The sequence below is a fragment of the Meleagris gallopavo genome, chromosome 1 (assembly GCF_905368555.1).
Source record: "Meleagris gallopavo chromosome 1, MGAL_WU_HG_1.1, whole genome shotgun sequence".
Taxonomy (NCBI): domain Eukaryota; kingdom Metazoa; phylum Chordata; class Aves; order Galliformes; family Phasianidae; genus Meleagris; species Meleagris gallopavo.
Genome location: NC_139404.1, coordinates 128,818,802 through 128,840,825, shown reverse-complemented (window position 1 = coordinate 128,840,825; position 22,024 = coordinate 128,818,802).

The following is a 22,024-nucleotide window of genomic DNA, read 5'->3' as shown; positions in this document are numbered from 1 at the left end:
GTTATAGAAAAGACTGTGAGGGTTTTTTAATCTTGTCTCACTGGGTGAAAACCAACTTTTCCTAGGAAGGTGAGTAGAAGTAAAATCAAGCTTCTTATTTCTCTTCCCTCAATCAAAAGTTGATGGACATTCATTTCCTGCATTAAAAGCTGCATTTTCAAGGTAATTGAGAGTGTATAAAATTATTGTTCTGCTTAACTCAGTTTTATCATTTCTTCTGGCCAGTATGTCTATCATACTGAAATCACTTTCTTTTACAGACATTCTGACAAGAATAAGTGTATAACAACTTGCAGCCTGTTTATGCTGTCTCTGTGTCCAGCAGTACTGGGAACTGAAGTACTGTATACAATTTTAGTGTAACTTTCTAATCAAGAACTACACTGTAGATTAAACACATTAAGCACTTTATCAACCTTTTGTTCTCTTTCAGATGCTTCTCCCCTCCATCATCAACACTCGCTTGTATGTTGGGTCAATAAAAATGATTAAAAATACAGCTGCAGGAATCCAAAAGTCCAGGAGTGTCCACAGAGGCAGTGACAAATAGCAAAAAAGCAAAAACAGGAGGAAGAGATTGTTTTTCATTGCTGTGCAGTTTTCTATACCACTCCTCTTATTCAGTCCTTTACACCACCTGCCACCAACTAATTTCAAATCATCCACCTGGTGGATTGCATATTCATCTACTAGAACAGTAGTGACACAATGAGCCTTTAGCTGATTATATTTATGGTAGTGGAAGCATCTTACCACACATCTAAGATAACTATCTCAAACACTTCTACAGCTCTAATTCTAATGTGACTCAAAGCCTAAAGCCTCATCTTGCTGCAAGAATTTATCACATCTCGCCTTTCATGATCTAGGGAAGGATGTTCACTGCCTTTTTATACACCCAATTCCACCCATTCTTCAAATGCAAGATGGCACTGGAAAGACTGTAGTTGCTGTACTGCTTACTGGGAGAAATTAAGATTGTAAATGTTTTAATATAGATTTTTTTCAGCTTCAGAGTCTGGACAGTTGCTGTTACCTTCTAAACTGTAAAACAAAGCACTCACTGCAATTCATAGAGGCTGTCCATAATTCACAGTGCTTTTCCCACTGGCTGCTCTTTCCGGATCTCCCTACAGAAAAGGCAAGCTGTATCTGATGATCTTAGCTGCTTACTCAAGTGCTTTTTTCAAGGTATATTGTTCTCCTTGCTTACAGTGAAATCTTTGTGCCTCTCACATCAGTGCCTTTAGCATTTCTCAGTTTTGAAGTATATACTATTATCCCTGGCCTATGAAACAAAAAGAGAGCAAATGAGTTATGCCTGACCACCATAAAGTGGTGTGACCATTGTTCTAGATGCCATCAACTTACACACTGAGCATTTGGCTGATATTTTTATATTTCTTAAGCAATCTGTAGGTTTCTTAATTCCTAAGTAGCAAGAAAACTGCATTGGGATTCAGCAGTTTAACAGAATCCTTCATTCTTCACTCAACAGCTTCAATCCAACTGAGAGGTGCTGAGCATAAGTTCAGGGTTGATGTTCAACTCATCTAGGTCACTTCCTAGATGACTATCTAAAACAGGCAAAAACCAAAGCATCCACTGGAGAGCTATTCCCTGGCTGAAGGTGAGGATGTTGGTGGTTTTTTTTTTTGTTTTTGTTTTTCCTCTCTCTCTCTTTTTTTTTTTTTCTCTTTTATTCTTTATTTCTTTTCTTTATTGGTTTATTTTCAATCCTTCCTTCCTTCCTCTCTCCCTCTCCTTCTCTCCCCTTCTTCATCATCAACAAGCTCAAAACTGGCTAAATTCCTTTGCTATTGAGTCCAGAAGCTGCAAACTATTGCTTCAGCCATCTCCACACTTTGCTTTTGGGTATCCTTATGTACCAATGGAGGCCATGGAAGATGTGAGGAGAGAACCAGTTGCCTAAGACACAAACCTTCCCCCAGCTAATGCTATGCAATTGTAGTGATATTTGTCAATAGATGTGAGAGGACTCAGCACGATTCTTGTGCTAACCTTCTCTTTGTAGACTTCAGTACTTTTCTGCCAACGAATGAAATAATTATTATGCATTTCTGGATTTAATACTGCTGAAGAAAAACAATCATCAAACTGAAGTGTTTCTAAGGAGCTATAGCCATGGTCTATGACACTGGTTGGATGGTTACTCTCCTTTATTAGGACAGGGGGTATAACTCGGTGATACTAACCTACTCCAGTTCTCCAATTAACATCTGATTGCTAGTTCAATTACCACTTCCCAGAAGACCAAAATAGTGCTAATTTAGAATTTTATTCTGATAAATTTAGTAAATTTCAAGGACAACACTGTAAAACTATGACTAATGCCAACACTTTCTCATCCTCTTTTTTTTTAATGTCTAACTCATTTTTCTTCACTAGTTGTGAGCTAGTTGTGAGTGCCACTAACAGCATTCACATCTAATTACTCAGAGCAGGGCACAAAGAACAGAGTGTTCTCGTAAGGCATTGATTATCAATTTCTACAAAATATTTACTGTGGATTTCTAGAAGATATTTGAGGAGGAGCCAGCAGAGTGAAACACTGATTCATGCACAGTGGTCCTCCTTATGATGCTCCTTCATTAATGACTTAAGACAATGTGGCTCATCACAAGAGAAAACACAAAAGAACACAAAAGAAAACAGTCTGAGAAAGCCTTTGTCATTTGTTTTCATACAGGGTCTGCTGAAAGCAATGGGAAATAGAGATACTGATTCACCAACAGAATCTATCACATCACAGCAGAAACATTCTATCTTATTCTGTGGGGGGGGGGTTGAAACTTTTACTTTCAGATGAAAAAGCATAGTGCCATCAGTTTTATGGCATATTTATATATCTATAAGATTTTCAGCTTATTTGTCTTCTTCAGGGGTTCTAATACATAAGACAAAAATAAAGGCCTTCCTTCAAAACTCAGTGACCTTAATACTTCTGCCTTTTCTTTTGGGATTCATGTTTTTTTTTTGTTGTTTGTTTGTTTTTGTTTTTATTTTTGTTTTTTTTTCTGGAAAACAAACAAATTCTACTTACTGGCATTTGTTTTAGATGCTAAAAACAAAGCTATGTTTTTATGTTTTTTTTATCTAAAACAAAATGATGCTTTAGCAGAAAAAAAAAGTCTCTACTTGAACTACATTGCTTTGACAAATTTAATAGTGAATTTTTGTACTCTATACCTGTGTTGGTGTTCTGAAAGAAACATGCTTCTCTTTAATACTGTCTAGGGCTAAGACCTAAATAAGGGATAAACACTGTTCTAATCAATCCAATTTACCTAGCAGCTGTTCCTTTAAATGGCTTTGGATTGTGACTGACTTGCAACACTTGGCTGGTGTTCACGCTCCTCAAGATAGATATCCAAGTTCTGTGATCATGCATTCCTTTCGACAAACTTTACTTTCTTTAGTTTTTTCTTTTTTTTGTTGTTGTGAGTCCTCAGGTCGGTGTCTGAATGCATCTGGAGTCCTCAAGGGTTTTCCCAGAATATATGTGAAATTAGACAATAACATTCATCCAACTCTGTGCTTCAGAGTTGGGCACATGAGAATACTCTACTTTCTGTCAAGGCAAGTATTCTGATCTTCTAATCATTGCTGTTTGAAGGACAAAGTAAGACAGCAGAAGAGCTGTGCTTATGTTTATTCATACACCTGGAACAGTTTTTCTCAAGGACTGAGACAGGCAAACCAGGCAGTGACACAGTTATTTCCCAGATATTCTTTTATCCAAGTAACGAAAGCACTAGCTAAATGATCCACAACAGCCGACTTGGTGTCATCAAAACAATCAACTTTACTTGGAGGCCTAAGCCAGCCTGTAGATCTTATAGGGGAACTCATGTACTTCCCTAATGGACTTAATATTCTATTAATGTTGCTTTTCCTCCTTGCAGCTTATGGTACTGCTTGGGAGGGATGAAGCTGTACTGACACAATACAAAGAATAAAATACCCATAGTGAGTTTGCTCACTGCTTGTTATTGATAATATAAAAGAGAATGCTTCTAGGCCTAAGTCAAAAACTTCCTCATCAATCAAGCCACTTGACCAGAGGAGGGCTTTAAGTTAAAATATTCTTTGAAGCAAACAAGAAGAGCTTTGAATCATGTTCTGGATGGGTTGAAAACCCATTGATTGGTATAAAAGCTTAGGGAGAGCAGATTTTTAACATATGTACTTAAAATGAGAGGCCAAAATTTCTAAATTTTAAATGGATAAAAAGGCTTATATTGACAACATATGTGAAAAGTATTGCTGACAAAGGAATGTGAAAGAGCATGCTAGAGAGATCCTTCCATTCCATATGGACAGACCATATGGGATCTTTAAAATGTGAGCTCCTGTGAAATTCGTGGAAAGCTGATAAAATAATTGCATGCAGTAGAGTTACATAGGCAGACTAGGGAAATAGGACACTGTCAGAGTGCTCCAAAGGGAACAATAACTCTCCACAAAGCAACATTCCTCTGAACAAGAGTGCAAATTTTGTGCAGAGGGATTGCAGTATCAGTCCCCCAAACTCTCTTCTGTAGTTTTTAAAGAGTCCTGTGATTCTATTGTTGTCCATGCTTACGTGCAGCCAAAGTGGTTGTCACAAGTAGAAAAACAAGACTGGAAGGAATGAGTCCAGTCTGCTGCTATCACAGGTAATCACCAACCATTTAATTCAGTCCAACTTTGAACTCTCAATTACTCTTCAAAACATTTTTTCCAACTTGACTACACATGGATATTTTTCATTTTCAGGTGAGTTCGATTTTATGAATCACATAAACTCTGCCAACTATGTGCCAAATTGAACTTTCTTACAGAACAAAAAAAAAAATTTTAGATTTCTAATCTTCCTACCTAAGTTTTTCTTAGGGGTGTGTGATTTCTTTGCTAGCAGTGCAGCTTGTGATGTCATAGTGAAATGAAAGTACGATTCTGTGCCCAATGTGCCTTGAACAATACAGGTAGCACTAGTACCAGTTTGTCATTCTAAGTTAGATAGCCATCCTAGTGATCCCTCAGACTGACTCAACTAGAAAAGTCAAACACCTGTGTGCTTCATCTCAAGTTCTCAATGACTTTGCCCTATCACATCCATTCCACTTTTCTTTGTGTTAAGGAGTAGGGCTGTGCGTCTAGAATACTATTTATATTCGTATTTTGATCCCAATATTTGTATTTCTGGATACAAATAAATACACATTGTCAGAAAATGCAAGTATTGTGTGCATATATTGGTGACTGTATTTTCTTATGAGAGTTGAGAACTCAGAGCAACAGACATCTGAAAATCTTTGTAAGAGTAGACACACAGAGTAATTGTAGACTTCTTCTTATGGGGTTTTACTGAAATGAATATCAGAAGATTGTTTAAAAATATTTTCTACAATCAGTATGAGCAGCCAGTAAACTAAAAGATTTGAAACCAAGGTCTACTCAGGGGGCTCATGTAAAGTGGGAAGAATATCCTATAAAATTTAAAGAGTAAATCAGAAATAAGCTGTGTCTGTACCACAAACTGCTTAAATATAAATATTTCATTATTTAAAAGCTGTGAGTAAACTTGTTTTCAAAACTTTCCCATCCAACTTTTTCATTAAGTTGAAAGCTAGTTCTATGGATTTGCTTACACAATTAAATTTACTGACAAAATTATACTCTGTGTTTTTACAAATATTTCTTCGCCAGTCACTTATTGTTAAACATGAATGTGCTCTTGGTTTATCCTCTTGGAATGCAACTTAATTTCTGTCTCTGAAAATTCATTGCAACAGGCCAGTTCTCAACCAACTCAGACTGTGAAATCCTTACTCCTTTTCAGGACTTGAGTCCACAGTAAAACCAAAGTTGATAGCTGAGCCACAGATAAAGCAGAAACTACCTGGATTTCTGTGAAAGTGCACCAGGGATTCCCCTGTCAGAGCTTTTTATATTTTATTTATGGACCTAACATAAAGACAGTTTATTCCACAAGACATTTTATTTCACAAACAAAGTGTGTACTTAATTCTTCCATTGTCTTTCACTAAACTTTTAGTAAGATATCTCTCTTTTCCCTTTAGTAACTCCACTGTTTTCAGATATTAGTTTGCTTTATGCAATGCAAATCACATTCTGTGTTTCAGTATGACTAGTTACTAGAACTGATCTATCTACTCAGAAACAAACATAGATTCTGTGCTTCTCTAATGATGGCCAGCACTTATTCTAACAGTGTTTGACATGCAGTAACCAAGTACGTATGGTTATGGCCAAACTCCTTGAATAACAGGTAGGTGTAATTGTTATCATGATTATATGCCTCCTACACATTAGCCCTTAAAGCATACTATGATAGGAGTGTGAGCATAATACCAGCTGTTACCCTTAGCAGAGCATTACCTAAACCACCACCTGCATTCTTGCAGTCAGACAGGGAAGCTGACAAAGCGTAAGTTGAACACATCAGCCCATCTAAAGATTTAAGGTGCTCATCATGCCAAATTCAGAACAATCTGATACATCTTCCAATTTAATAACATTTCCTGCCCAGTAGGCTTGAGCGTGCAATAAACTAGTATGATGAATCATGCCAATAAGTTCTGCCTTTTTATATTACCCTCTGTCTCACCACCACAAATCTAGTTAAGACCTGAATTACTGCTTGGCACTTTCAGTTAAAGTAAACCCAGTCTGTGAAATGGAAAATGAGCAAAGCTGAATATCAGAGAGCTATCCAGAAAGTCGGGAACAGATAGAATAGACATTTTCCTCCTGACTGGCAGTTAGGAAACCATTGTTAGTTAATAGCTACAGTCACATAACTTAGATTTTTAAAGTTGGATTATAAATGGAAGTCATTAGCAATGCAAAATAAGAGGCACGTGCTAAAGTTTCACATAGCAGCAACTTGTGCCAGTGAAGTCTTTTATTTATTAATTTGCGTGTTTGCTTATTCTTACTACAATTTATTGTATGTTCCTCCAAACTGCAAGAAGCGGTTTTTCATGTAGGTGAAATATGGGCCAGTACGCCATCCTCTAGCATTGTATAACCAATTGCTCATCATAGATACACATTTTCACATACTCATGGAGAGATTCTATGTCAGCTTTAGTTTCTACATTATGTGAAACTGGATTATTTTTACTGAGCAAGTCTTAGTGTAACAGCATCACAAATCATAGTAGAGGTGGAAAGGTACCCTTTACTAAGGTGCAGTCTTGGGTCTTACAATTGTCAGCCAAAGGTCCTCCCATGCCACAAAAATAAGAAGACCAATCAAGAAAAAAGCAAACTTTCCTTCCTAGAAAAATGCTGAAATCCTTGCTATCCTGTGCAATTTTCTGCCTCTAGAATCGATTTTATTTCCCTCCACACCTCAATATCCCTGCTGAGTCTGATAGGACAAAGCACTGCTGATGAATGTCTTCACAACAGGGAGGGTAACGCAGCCTAAGCAGGCCCAGGTATCACAGACAGAGTGATATAATGGCCAGGGAAAACAATGCTGAATCCTGCAGTGCTATGGTTACCTGAAATTCAGGAAGGAGTAGACCTTACACATAAATGGAAGCTGTTACATCACATCCACAAGGCATCTTCAATTCCAGCCACCATTAATATATTAATAAAAGGTTGCATTTTATCAGAAAAGGTTAGATCTTATACATCTTAATGTTGATCAGAGCAGTACAGAACCATTTCTACTTTCAGTAGAAACTGAATTGGCAAAGTTCATATTCAGAGTTCTTCAAAGCTCTGAGACGTTCTGTTTTCATATATTTTTGACTATGAAATACTATTGATTTAAAGTTATTCATGTATTTTCATGACACTTGACAAATGTCAGGTCCAGTGTTTTGACCAATAGAATTCTCTACAATGACAGCTGTAGAAATTAAAAACAAAACTCCCATTGGCTCACCTACTTTCTAGTATTCATGCTAGTTGCAATATTAATGAAAGATGTAATACTTCTTCTGTGACTTTTCACAGCATTTGATTCGAAATTTTCCCAAACTTCATAACATTCATAACACATGCGCTGTCACCATTATAAATTGGCATTGCAGTTAACAACATATCTCTGTAACCTGTCATCTCTGAAAACCACTGAATCATTCTATGGCCCATTCCTGGGCCTTAATCTGATGTTCATGGAGTTCAGTGAGGGCAGAGACAATATTCTGTACCAGGAATGATAAAGTCTATGCATCAATACCAGTTTGTAACCAGCAAGCTGAGCAGTATGAAAAACTGGTGAAGATTACTTCAATTGGAAGGCTGAGTATAAGTTAACGGTGTGCTCTCAAAAGAGCTCATGCAGCTCTAATATGGGCTATACTATGACTGTGTCCGGCAGATCAAATGAATCTGTCACTGCCTTGTATGCAGCACTGCTGAGGCCACATATGAAATAATGTACTGAGTTCTGGCATGTCCTTCTCCATCACATACTGAGGGATACTTAGAAAATAGAGGGACCTGTTAGGTAACTGCTAGAATGGTCAGAGACTCGGGACAGGTGAATGGTAAGAAGTTGAGGAAATGTGTTCGTTTAGACTGATAAAAAACAGACTAAGGGATGTGGTATTCACAAGCTAAAACTACTTGAATGGCAGTTAAAAAAAAAAAAAAAAAAGCAACATAAGAGCCAAAAATATTTAACCAGATATGTAGTGAAAAAAATTACGTAACTAAAACCAACAAATAAGCTGACGTTGTTCATTCTCTGAGCAATTTCTGTTTTTATGTAGCCCATAAGCCATGTCAAGAATCACATTATGCTTTCCTAGTGAGACCTCTCAATACCATCTGGAGAAATGTATTTTTTTAAGATGATGCGAAGTCCCAGTCTGAACATGCCATTTATGTCAGTGACTTTTTTTTTAATATGTATTGCTGCCCCAGTTCTTTTAAATTGTCTATTATAATTCTTAAAATAACCATTTGATATCATCCCAATCTTATTTTCCCATTGCAAATTGGTAACTTATACCATTTACGTAGTATAGTAAATGAAGGAAAATCCCTAGCTGCTTTAGTGGACACCATATATTCTACATTTCTACATAAATGCAGGCTGCAATAAGCAGAAGTATTAATTTTGAATAATGAAGTGTGTGATTGAGTAATAGGTTTGCTGTTAGAGAGCAGTTATATTGTGATTCAGCTGTGTGTGTAAATATAGGAAGATAATTTTGTGTAAGAAAAAAAAAAAAAGCAAACACAAGAAAACAAATTTCCATTTTTAGCTCTTATTGTAACTTAATGTGTACTAGATGTTCCAAATGCCTAACTACAGTCATTTCAGTAACTAGTGGATACCAGATTTTTATATTTTTTTTACTCTTCTTATCTGTTACATGTACAAATAAAATAAATTGTGTTTGTGTTTTGTATCTACTGGACAGTTATCTCCGAAAGCATGAAAAAAAAATGGGTTCCCTTCAAGGTTCTTCTTGTAAGTTGTTCCCCTTTGGCCTTGTACAATGCAAGTTCACAAATGGAGACTGTAAGGATAGGAAGGCTAAGCAACTAAGATAGTAAGCACAATTCTACCTAGCAGTTTTGGCCCAAGAGTAGCTACTGTATCTGTGTTATGCGCCTACATCCATTTGCTTAATGGAAGCATGGAACTCATTAGTTCTCCATGTATGAAACAAAACTAAGCTAAAACTGTCTATAACATTAAGATCTTTCTAGTACAGGAGTTAACTTTATACATCTACGGAGAAAATTCCTATAACAGAGAATTTAAGCTTTGTGTAAATCAAATCAAGTAGCATTTGGTAAGCAGCTATTTCTAGGAAGTGGGTGATTTGGAGTTCATTCAAGGGAAGAGAGAACCTGGTATTCCAGAAAGTATCAGAGTGAAGGGCTTTTGTCAATGCCCTCATCACATGGCACTAAGTCTCAGATGACGCAGTGACAAGTGGCATCTACCGAAATTAGCTGGTGTAGGATATATCCTAAGGTGAGCTGAGTTCACTGAAACCTACTGAAATGTAGTGAACAGTCACAGAGAGGATTACAGCACTTGTATAGGGACAACTACCCCCAAAATTGCAAAAGCCAGGAAGACCTTAAACTCTTTGGCTCTCAGGTAATTTATGAAGCACTACCAGCCTGCTCATGTCAGCATGTAGCATAGAGAGCTGCCTATGACAGGTCTGTGTAAGCAACAGGGAGTGCAATTCTCCCATGACCCAGGATTCTGGGTGATAGAAAGCAATACACCTGAGACAGAGAAAGGTTTTAAGAGCGTTGAATTTCTGCGGCATTAATAATCCTGGAAGTAGTCTGAATATTCAGAAGCTTTGCTCCCTGTGCCCACAGGTATCGCCACCACTTCTGCCTTCTCCCATCTCCCAAAACTGACATCCCACAGCTATTTCCATGGTGTGAGAGTAACATATCCATGAGATCCATGAAAATAGGACCCTTCTAAGGAATCTATTGCTTGAGGAGGCTATAAACATAAATCTCTATACTGCAAAAGCCCAGTCAGATCAAATTTCAATGAAGAAAAGAAAAAAGAAAAGCAGTAATAGACACAAAGCAAAGTTCATCTGAGTAAATAGAGATATAAATCTTGTAGACACTTGTAGATGCTGTCACTAGAGATAATCATCCAAATTCCCTTCACGGCTGACGGAGAGGCACAGACACTTCTGGAATACAGCTCTTAAATCAGACATCTGAAATTGGAGTCAAATAAAACACGCTAAAAGAATTATTTTATTTTTCAGCAGCTATAAAAGAATCTTAAAGGAAGCCTAGTTCTACCATAAACATTTACAGTTATGGAAGATGATTCCCACCCACATTATCTATAACAAGCAGAAGCAGAGATGCTATACTGTGGAATGAAGCACAATAACACTCTAAGATCTAAAAGCAATAATGCAGTCACAAGGAAAAGGGGTGGATGTAGGATTTTCTCTGTTCTTCCTAGGACTAAAGAAAGATACTGACATGAATATATCTACAATACCCACAATATTATCCTGTGTACATTGTGTGCCTGCAGTTTCAGAGAGAAGGCTGTTCGCATTAGCACAGATACAACAAGTCTGTAATAACTTGGAGCTGTGTGAGATCACTCACTCTGCTGCACCAGGAGCTCTGGGCTAAAGGAACTGGACCTCTCCATGTCAAGTCATCTGAACAAAATCAGCTCAGACATTTCTGTATTTCACCACAATATGCAGCAATTTCTCACGCAAATGTGCCTATATTAAGAAGTAGATGGGACATAATCTCAGCAAGTCATGGTCAGCTCTCGGCAACACAGCAACCAAGTGTACCAACTAACTTTCTGGTTAGGTTCTGAATGAGCTTTTCTAATCAGTGTGAGAATGAAAAGACAGTAAGAACTAGGAAAACATGATGAAATAGGAAATTATTTTCTTCTGTATAAAATGCAGAGTCCTGTGTTTTTAACGTTAGAGCTATCAGACTTACAATGAACTCTTCTGTATAAGGAAGACTCAAGTGGGGTGAGGTGCTGCCTGTTGCATAGCTCCCCGAGTTATGTGTCAGACCTCAGGTGAATGATTTCACAGTGCCTGTCACTTTTCTGTGTTCATTTTGGAGGCCCATCATGAATCATTTCACAATGTCTCTGCTAAACACTGCCATAGCTGTTCTTTCTTCCAACAAAACTGCCCTGAGCAATCCAGTCATATGAAACTGGACCTGCAAAACACCTGTCTGTGTTAAAGTTACTGCTGAGAATACAGATACAGCAGTCTGCAATGGGGTATTTTAAATATTTCACTCATATATTATTTGTGTTATCTAATGAACACTGGCAGAAATGTGCTGAGAACTTGGTATGCAGCTATGCAGAAACATACCCCTTGACTTTGTTCTTCACTCGTGCCACAGATATTCTGCAGTTTTCAGTATTCCCTGTGAATTTCTCTGATCCCTGTACACAGGCTCCCCCTCATGTTACACTTTGCAGGAACATTGCCCCAGTGGATATCAGGGTATGTCTTTCTGCTTTAGTATACCAACAAAATTCTTGCCAATGGAGTATGGCAGTAAAATGATCGGCATGCACAACTACAGAGCATGCAGATTCTCACATCCATATGGTTTGGTGAAAGAGGTAAGCAGTCCTCCCTTTTTGACTTGCATTTCATCCTGTACTTGGCACAATGCAAAGAATAGCTCGGAGCTGGCAGAACCTCATGAATGTGATTCCTGGCTGCAGTGGTATTTCATACTTTTCTTATATATCATCCAACAGTCTTCTGACAGAGATTGGTCTCTGTTCACAAACAGGGATGTGGCCATTGTTATCGGCGTAACGGGGAGTAAGGCCACACTTCTGTCTGGCCATAATTGCTGCAGATATTTTATGAGACAGGCAATGGCCATTGCTGTTTAAATGGTGTTTCAGTATGACTCACCACAGGCTGTTTCAATTTATCCCATGAAAGCCTGCCTGACAAAAGAGTGGCCCTGCTGTGCCTACTCTCCAGCTCCACTGCAACTGCTTCCCTTCATTCTATTGCCATCCAGCTGCAGCAGGTCTGAGCTTTGCTTCTGTTATCCTCCTTTTCATAATGTGTGGAGACCACAGCAGTTAGCCTGAGAGTCCCATGTTGTTCATAGCATAGGAATCTATGGGAATCTACATAGTATATACATAGTATGTCCCTCTTTTGGAAAACAGCAGCACTGTTTGCTTAAGTAGAATTCCTCCCAGATAAATGGAAAACAGCTTACAAGAATTTCCCTGTAAACTCTTTTTCTCACCAGTTTTTTTCCCACTCTTCTCATGAAATTACCTGATGGACAAAGGTGAGAGGTAAGCACTTGTTTCTGCAAGCTGACAGATAGCAGCACTGTTTCTTGACTGAGTCAACAGAGATAACCAGGGATCCTACCCATCAGCTTAAGTTCTTCAAGAAATACTTGAGGCACATAGTTAGAGCCACATGGAGCACTTACACTCTTGCTCTGCAGCTCAGATCCTATTAATGGTTAAGTAAGCAGTCCAACACTTCTGGCAATTGATTTTGAAAGAATATACTCAAAGACACAGTAGGTACTTTCCACACAAACCTTACAAAAATTCCAAGTGCTTAGAAGCATTTTCCAAAGCAACACACACACATTTCAATGAGAATGTTCATGGATGTTTTGTAAACATGTTGAAACTACTTCTCCACTCTCTTTGGCAATTTCATATTTGTCAGACAATAGTGTAATTTCATCATTCTGTAAAGTATTGGACCAATTTTCACATGAATTGCTGTATTGAAAATTGTTTCTTATTCCCACTGTAACAGCCTTGTCCTAAGACTAGGCTATTTTTAATTGATGCATTGCAACCAGAAGCATTTATTCTAATCTTGTCATTAATCCCCTATAACATTTATATTATTTATGCATTTTGCATATTAACAAGTACTACAGAAGGTTTCTGATACTATAAACATTATTACAGATTTAGTCATATACTTCATAACCATGTTACTTTAATATGTAAACAAAGAAATAAAAGAATGTTTAACAAAGATGTGTATTACACCCAGTAGCACATCACAGCTAATGACAGCAATAATGCATGTAAAGCTTATTGGTAAACTTCTACAGGTTTCTGTTCATTTTAAGTATTTCTTTTTCCTAGTACTTAATACTGATCTTGACTTGTAAAGTAAATTTTCTCTTTGGTATTCTTGGCACAGGAAACATTTTCAAAAGTAATCTGATACTTTTTAAAAATCATTAATCTATTATAAAAAACTCTCATTCTCAGATTGGGAGTGATCTTGATTCCAGATGGCTAAATCTAATCTAGACATCTAGATTCCCTTTGTTGTTAACAAAAATACGTAGATAAGAATAAAGCCTCTTTGCTTTTTTTTACTGTTTTTCTCAGGCATAGTATATGAACCTTTTTTCAGACGTGCATTTTGCGTCAGTGTTGAACATTTAGTTGTCCAGTCTTGCTTCCAGCTGCGTCCAGACGAGTACTAGTCTCACACTGAAGCTTTGTCATATCTAGCAGAACCCAGAAGACTCTAGATAACAACTGCAATCTCATGTTATGTAAAATGTGTATACAACAATATCTGAATCAGCCCCTAGATTTTCACCTTTGAATGCAATGCCCTAGAAATATCTTTTTCTCTCATCTCACTTTAATGAAATCAGGACAACTACAAACAGGTTCAGTACCAGGATCATCTGCATTGATGACATACATGGCACAGAACGTAAATGAAAGCTACAGCAAGCCGTGTTATATATAAAGACTGGAAGGAGCAAACCTTATGAGTAGCCCTGTAGAGAAGGACCTGGGGGTCCAGATGGATGAGAAACTTAACACGAACCTGCAGTGTGCTCTTGCAGCTCAGAAAGCAAATGGTATTCCTGGGCTCCATCAGAAGAGGGGTGCCCTGCAGAGACAGGGAGGTGATTGTCTAGGGCATTACATTCAAAAGTGAAAATCTAGGGGCTCATTCAGATATTGTTGTATACACATTGAGATTGCTGTTGTTATCTAGAGTCTTCTGGGTTCTGCTAGATATGACAAAGCTTCAATGTGAGATCTGTTCTCATCCCTCTCTACTCTGCTCTTGTGAGGCCCCATCTGGAGTACTGTGTCCAGGTCTGGAACCCCCAGTACAAGAAAGACTGCTTGAAAGAGAGCCGTTGGAGCAGAGGAGAGCCACATCAGGGAGCTGGAGCACTTCCCCACGAAGACAGGCTGAGGGAGCTGGGCTTGTTCAGCCTGGAGAAAAGAAGGCTGCGGGGTGACCTCATTGCAGACTTTCAGTACCTAAAGGGAGCCTACAGACAGGAGGGGAATCAACTCTTTGAAAGGGTGGATAACAACAGGCAAAGGGAAATGGTTTTAAGTTGAAGGAGGGAAGATTTAGGTTGGATGTCTTAGGGGGAAGTGCTTTACTATGAGAGTGGTGAGGTGCTGGAACAGGCTGCCCAGAGAGGCTGTGGGTGCCCTGTCCCTGGAGGTGTACAAGGACAGATTAGATGGGGCCCAGGGCAGCCTGGTCTCGAAAAATGGGGAGATTGGTGGCTCTGCTGTGGCAGAGGGGTTGGAGATTCATGCTCCTTGAGGTCCCTTCCAACTCGGGCCATTCTGTGATTCTGTGAAAGATTTGTTTAGGCCACTTGACTGAGACCAGCAAGAGAAAACAGTGAGTTAGGCACTTGGACACAGGGAAAACTTTTCTTTATCATTTCTTATAGACTAACCCATACCATCACAAAGAACAGTTCAGGTGCAAAATCCTTTCCTATTTATTAGATAAGAACTTCTGTCACCCATTTCACTGTGTGAATAATACTTCCAGAATCAAGCTTTTAAATCTGTCATTCAATTGTTTGCTCAACTGCATCTATCAGTTTGTAAATCTGTGTATTTAGCAAACTGCCTTAGCTCTTTTTTTGCAAAATGAAAATAGTGACATTTCCTTAACTCAGGAGCACTGTAAGAAACTGCAATAAAAGGGGCAAATAAATATGGTAGCAGGGTTCTTTTAAGTAGCACAGATGAAACCATCTTTTGTTCCTTCTGGGTGCAAAAGATGTCAATGCCACCATACAAGCATTCTCACAGGAATAATTACAAAGTATTTTGATGACTACTATTAACAATCAAGGAAAAAAAATAAATAAATAAAAAAGAAGGGCGTAAAGAGTTAAATGTAGCATTATTTCTTCAGACATGAAGAATCTGTGAACACAATATTGTTATTTGCAAAAAGCAATTTATATATGGGAATTGGTAGACAGTTATTTAAACAAAAATGAATTTCAGACTGGAGTTGTGTGGTTTTTGCACTGTCATTCATTTGAACAGAAAATGTCCTATACTGTATGGGGAATGAATAAATGCACTGTGAGTATCCTGAGACACACTTCAAACAATCTCTCAGCACTTCTTCCTTTGAAGAGTTTGGGTACCATGGAGATTAATACCAGAGAAATGTCTATAAGAATATAAATCCAGCTTCTTAGACAAGATGAATTGTGAACATTTATTGTGATGTAAATTTGAGTAATGGTGTCAGTAGTTGTTCTTAGAAATGTCATCCTTAGTGTTCAAAATCTGTTTACTAATGAACATTCATCTATTTATGCATTTCATTTTTCATACTCTTTTAATTTTCCATAATTGCCCATAATTGTCGCATAATTGTGCAACCTTTCTACTTGATGGCTCAGGGATCAAAACTACTTACTTATCTACTGAAATGTGGTCAGAAGGCTAATGAAATCTTGGGATGTCTCAGTAGGGGAGCAATGAGTAGAGAAGATACAGCAGTGTTACATGTGTCAGAGGAAAGATGTTATTGAAATAAAACTCAAGAGAGAGAGTGATCTTCTTGATCATGATCAAATTTATTACATGCGGTCATGTCATTCTCATCCATCTCAGAAGCCAGCCATGATCCATCTTAAAAAATAGATATGCATTTTTTCCTCTGTAGTGTTGGAAGATGTTTCCAGGATATCTCCAACCGGCTATTTTCTTGAAGTATCCTCTCCACTTAAGACCACTCCACAGCTTGTTCTGAAAAATCTGTACGAAATCTGTACTCACAATTCAAGAGAAAACATAAAAATTGCAGGGCAAGAAAAAAAGAGGTTAGCCAAAGAACTGAAATATTCTTTGGAGTGCCAGGGTGGAACTGACTGTAAAAGATGGTGTTTGTCCAGATTGCCTGTGGACAACAATTTCAAAGAGACTCAAGATTCATTAGATGAATAATAGATGAGAGTCTATTTAAGGGGCCAGTGAGAAATGAAGAGAGGACTGTTTAGGAACAGAGGTTTGTATATTCTACCCTGCTCATCCTGCCTTTCACCCAGCAAGACAGAGACATCCCTGGGAGGGATGCTTTCCCAAAGAGATGCTGAGTAGCTGTGACGTTTGCTTCCCTGCCCAAGCCAACCAGATACAAACACAGGTATTCGTGGGCCAAAATGGTAAAGAATTTCTTAGTTTTTCTACTGGCTCCAGGCAACATTTCTGCTGAAGCTCCAGAGAGGCTCCAGCATAAGCAGGATCCTCAACTACAGAGGTGGATCTGCAGCAGATGGGATAGAAATGCCCTAGTGCCTGACTCCTCCCTGAGGGTGTGGAGTGGTCTTGGTTATGTTGATCACATTTCTGAAAGTGGGGGGGCTACTGTGCTTTTTCCAGTGTTCTCCTCCTTCCAGTACTATTAAAAAGGATGAGGAACCTGTGTGCTCTTTTCTGCAGTGACTCCTTTAAATAGCCTTCCAGAACCAGAACATGGAAGGCTCATTTATGCCATCTTTTCCCTGTCGTGGGTACTGGACAGAAGCCAGATGCTCTACCAACAGTAAAACGTTCGGAATTCCATGTTCTTGGCCTTTGAGGAGCTTGTGACGCATTCCTGACTCAGGTCAGGAAGACACCTGTGTTTGTCAGGACTTCCCCCTGCAGTAATGGTCCCAAGATGGGCATGAGGGCACTAAAACTCACCTGGAGGGACAACAGCCATGCCTCACCTAGATCCTTTGGGTGAGATCTGTGAAGTGGTAAGAGGATCTCACACGCTGCCTGGGGAGCTGTCAGCCTTTGACTTGTCCAGAATGGTGAAAGGACTCAGCATTTCCTAGCCTTCCCAGCTATTCTACCATCACCTTCTGCTGAGAGTATGCCAACCTCAGGCAGTGCAGAGAGTACAGGACAGGGAAATCTTGTGTGTTGTTTCCCTAGGACCCTTGGAGATAAATACACACTATCAGAAAACAGTGTGCCCTATGTGCTGGCATGTCTGACTATATCAAGCTAAGAGGTCCTTCCTAGACCCATTCAGCATACTCAGTAACAAGCAGCAGTACCCAGTTCACCTGATTCATGGACCCATTAGCCAGTCCATCTGTTGGTCTTCTCTGGGAATCTCTCTGGTGCTTTTCTTTACTGTCTTCACACACAATTTTTTTCTGAAGCTAGCATTTTTTTCCAGTTTTCCATTCACACAGACAGTGTTGCCTGTGCCTGGGCATGTTCCTACATATTGGTGCCACCTTGCCACAACCACCTTTTTGGCATCCCCACATCTTTGGTCAGACAATAAGAGAGTGCTCTGAGTTCATGTGGGTATGATAAGTTCAAATATTATCAAAAAGCCTACCTCCCTACTGCTGGGGTATCATGGCACCTGATATCCTCAACCTGGGGTGGTGGCAGTGGCCACAATCTCTATGGCCACATTGCGACCCTAGGCCATGCCAGCCCAGCCCCAATGTCTACTCCTGTTCCATGGCCAAAGTTGTGTGGCTGAAGGCTCCTGAAGCTCCCAAGCTCCTAGTCTTCAGGCAAAAATTTAATGCTGGTTTCCCAGTATACGGCTCTGCTTTTTCTTCTGTTAGATTTCATCCTGCCTCTGTCAGACCATCTGGTGAAGTCACAGAAACACAGAATGGCTTGGGTTGAGAGGGACCTTAAAGATCACCTAGTTCCAACTCCTGCCATAGGCAAGGCTGCCCTCCACCAGCTCAGGCTGCCCAGGGTCCCATCCAGCCTGGCCTTGAGTGCCTCCAAGGATGGGGCACCACAGCTCTGGGCAGCTGTGCCAGTGCCTCACTGCCCTCTGAGCAAAAAAATTTTGCCCTAACAACTAATCTAAATCTCTCCTCTTTTGGTTTAAAACCATTTCCCCTTGTCCTATCTCTATCATTTTATACAGCTACTCCTGTGTCACGGTTAAGTCCTCTTCAGCTTCAGCAATATCTCTCTAATTTTGAGTTGTTCATCTTCAGCTTTTGCCTAGTTCTACCTTAAATGTCAAAAATTGCTGTATGCAGCAGGAACAATTTCAAGTCTGATCCGTAAGTAATACACCGGTGATCTTTTTTAATCCTATTAATTCTGCTTTAGTTGATCTTAGATTCTCTTCTATTGCCACCAACTATTTCCTTTGAGCACTGCATAAAATATTTAAGTATAAACAGATTAACCCACTGCATTACCTATCTTTGAAAAATTGATTAGCAATAAAAAAGATTCTGAGCAGACTAGAAGCTTGACCTTTGGTATTCAGCTTCTCATTAGACACCATGTCTGCATCTGTGCTTTTTTTTTTTTTTTCCCCAATCTTTTCCAGGATTTTATAAACTACTGATGTCAAGCAACATGTCTACTTCCTTGAGTAGTGTACTTCATTCCTACAGTTTTACCTCTACTTGCTACTGTTCTCCAAGTATCAAAATAGTTCTGAAATAACAGATTGAGAGGAAAAAACTCATGGGATGATGAATTTTGCTGGGATTGCAGTTTCCTGTGCCCGCTCTCTTCAGAGTCTAAAACTGTCTAGTACTATGTTTTGTAATGTTAACTGGAGTGTTACTGTTAACCTCAGATGTGGCCATTTGTGAAGTTTTACTGTTAACCTCAGATGTGGCCATTTGATCTATTGTTCTATTCTTTCTTTATTCCACAATTTGGAAGGGTTTCAAAAGAGAGCACCCTTTCTTTTACTTTCTAAGAAGATTTCACAAGGATTATTTTTGTGAAGCTTGGAAAATTAAATTCTTCCTCATGAGTCTAAATTCTATAATTATATTCATCCTCTTTTCATACATGCAGCTTCTGCATCTGTGTCTTTAATTATCTGGCTCAATCTTTCCTTTTTTTCTGCCTTCCTTGCAGACTCAGTCTATTTTCTCTCCAAACTTCTGGGCATATGTTAACAATACTTTTTAAATGGTCACAATCTGAGAAGAACTATTCTGAAATGCTATTCAGCTGATTGTTAATAGTAGTCATCAAAATACTTTGTAATTATTCCTGTGAGAATGCCTGTATAGATTACATGAAAGAATGATTGCAGAGGAAAATAATGGCTGTCTTGAGTGCTTGTTATTTATCTGGAAAGCATTTTTTAATAAAGGAAAAGTTTCTGGCATACAATACATAAATGTTGCATTGTTTCAAGTCCTTGTTCTTAGCTCCTCTCCTATCCAATTTTCTCAAACGCTTGTCTCTTTACAAGGCATGCTTCTAGACATGGAGAACTCTAGAAACTGGTGACAATTAGTGCTGTTGAAGAAGGTAAGAAGGTGTAGCCATGTAGCCATGTAGCAAGTGTAATACCATATCGTCATTCAAATCAAATGTGTCTGCAATTTTTTTTGTTATCAGGAACGATGTGAAGCATCTTATGACAGTGAGTGCAATATCTTCTCCAAGCTGACATACCGAAGTAACTTAAATGCAAACTTTTACCAAGAGAGTGCTTTGTGTAACTAGAACTGGAATGAGAGAAAGCAGCAGAAACTGGTCACAGAGGCCTGTGATTAACAGAATCCCTCTCTGTAAAGTCGGATGTAGAACAGACTTTTCCCTTATATAAATATTTAATTTCCATCAAGAAGGAAAGCTCTTATTTAAATGAGTGAAAAATGTCAGCACTGTTTTGTGTTTTTTTTTTTTTTTTAATTGTGGGAAGAAAAATAACATACTTAAATTCCTCGAAGTGCATGACTAACCTGGTTTGTGAGATTTCCAGGGAGGTGCATACTTGGGTGACAGAATTTACTGCTGTGACTAATACTTACAGGGTAGTAATGTCAAAGTCTGATGGTAAGAAGTTGCTGGAAGATCTGGAGACCAAATACACAGTGGGGGCATGAGGAAAGAAGGCAAATAAAACTGAATCTATGCAAATTAACATTACTGCAAAAGGGACAAATGAATCTTGGCTTCACATTTACAGTGATGGATTCTTAGCACACCATTACTATCTAGTAGATTAACACAAGATGTTTGTTTTGAAACGTCATGAATTATGCAGTTCAACAGAATGACTATCAGCTGATCCTCTGGTTAATTATTCTCAGAATTCTCGGAATCCTGCACAGGTGGAGAAGGCACACCTGTTTCAGATCCCAAGCAGTGGCAGCGATGAGACGCAGGAGAGACACAACCGGAGAGTGGAGGAACACAAGCTGTATTTTTTCCCTCTAAGTCTTCTGTACCCACTGCACTCATTCTGTCTTCCTTCAAGCCTGATTGGGTATGGGAAGAGATTTTGGCACCCTTTCTTCTCCATCCTCAGTCAAACAGAGATTTTTGAGAATTTCCAGAAGACCATCATTGTCTCGAGCACAAGGGCACACAAGATACATGGGCCCATCAACCAATTCTTCTGGTTGATGTGGTGCTTTTTGGGAACTGTATGGGGCTTTTTCTTACTGTTGATGTGTACGCTTTTTTTCTGAAGATGGAATTATGTTCCAGTTTCTGTTTGTTTACTGTGCAGCTTTCTGGTGTGTGTGCTGGAGCTGCTGCTTGTGGAGGGGAGAGTGGTTTAGACCAGCAAAATTCCAGCACGTGGAAACACATGGAAAGAATGAGAGATCCCAAGAAACATAATGAAATATGCTTTAACATCTGTACATTTATTTCCCATTTTCATCTGTTATTTTTCCAAATAATAGCTGAACCCAGGAACCTGGTTGCCATATATATATCTCCTGGAATGATGAGGTAACTGCAGAGCAGAAATCTGGGAATGAATCATGTACTGAATGTCTAGAACATTTCTGTGATGACCGTTTAATGATTTGACAGATCATGTGCTAATGAATAGTAAGAACAACTGTAGGATCAAGACAGTTCCAAACTGACAATATGTTGTATACTTCATGAAGGGTGCAATCATCTTTCAGTTTGTACACAACCTGTGATATGAAGCATGCACGTTGCTTCCCTGTCTGTACCACATCTTGAAAATCAGCCAAGAAAAGATTTAAATAGACTGAATCTAAATGGCCTTTTTTTTTTTCTTATGGGTCAAAACAGTTTGTCTAACAGTTTCCTGCTTGAGATCTCAAAATAACAAGATATAGGAAAGTCAAAAATAATAAAGGAAAAAGCTATTTTCCCTTGCAATGCAAAGATTCTTTAAGAAAGGAAGGTTACCCTTTTGTTTGCTTTTTATTTTATTTTGATTCATATGTTTAACTTGTCTAAAGAAGTGGATGCTGCAATCAA